Consider the following 958-nt stretch of genomic DNA (forward strand, 5'->3'; position numbering starts at 1 on the left):
TTTTGGTTCTGTCCGCCATGCTTTCTGCCTCCCGCTCTGCTCGATGATTGGCTCACACTGCAGCCAATCAGGAGAGAGCAGCTCAGACAGGAAGTGAGACGACACAAAACATCCGGAAGATTTACCCGCCAAAATTATACCAGGAAATGCTTTTATTATCTTATTTTACTTTGCTTAGTGATAACAGAATACTGCATGTTATTTCTTTAAATTGTATGACAGCATAAGTTGAATAAAGTCCATATTTTGCATATTTTAACACTTTTTTGATAGTTTCTTCTTCTTCTTCTTCTTCTTCTTCTTCTTCTTCTTCTTCTTCTTCTTCTTCTTCTTCTTCTTCTTTTGTTGTTAGTAAAATGTTAATTTATGAAAAAGAATTGTCAGATGATTTCAACTACACAGAACAAATAAAATAAAATAACTTAAATTGTATTCTCGACCCTCAATAATAATCCTATTCTGATCCTTTTTTAACAAATGTTTTACCATCTATTATTTATTGAAAGATAGAGATGTTGCTTTATTGAATGTGCACATATTGTTTGATCATTCTGACTGAATGTACTTATTTATTATTATTTTTACATTCTTCACATTACTGTAAAGTGGACATCTTTATAGCGTGAGTATGTGTAATGCTTGTATTTACTTATCTATTTATTTTCACAAAGAAACTATGTCATCAGGAGTTTAATTGTTTCTTGGACACAGATATAAAAGTGTGTGATAAGAAGTTAACCACACTGCACCGACTCTTATCATATCTTATTGACCGTAATAACATGAAGAAGATTTAGGTCAGGGATGACTAAAGTCTATTGAAAGACACAGTTTTAAATTACCTTGAATGAAAAGACTCAGAAAGTAGGCTCTTCTGAAATAATCTCCATGAGAACTTGGAAAATCCATTGTCTGCAGCACAATCAAGGACTGAAATATAAGCTGTCAGCGAACTTGA

The sequence above is a fragment of the Salarias fasciatus genome, chromosome 7, assembly GCF_902148845.1.
Source record: "Salarias fasciatus chromosome 7, fSalaFa1.1, whole genome shotgun sequence".
Lineage (NCBI taxonomy): Eukaryota > Metazoa > Chordata > Actinopteri > Blenniiformes > Blenniidae > Salarias > Salarias fasciatus.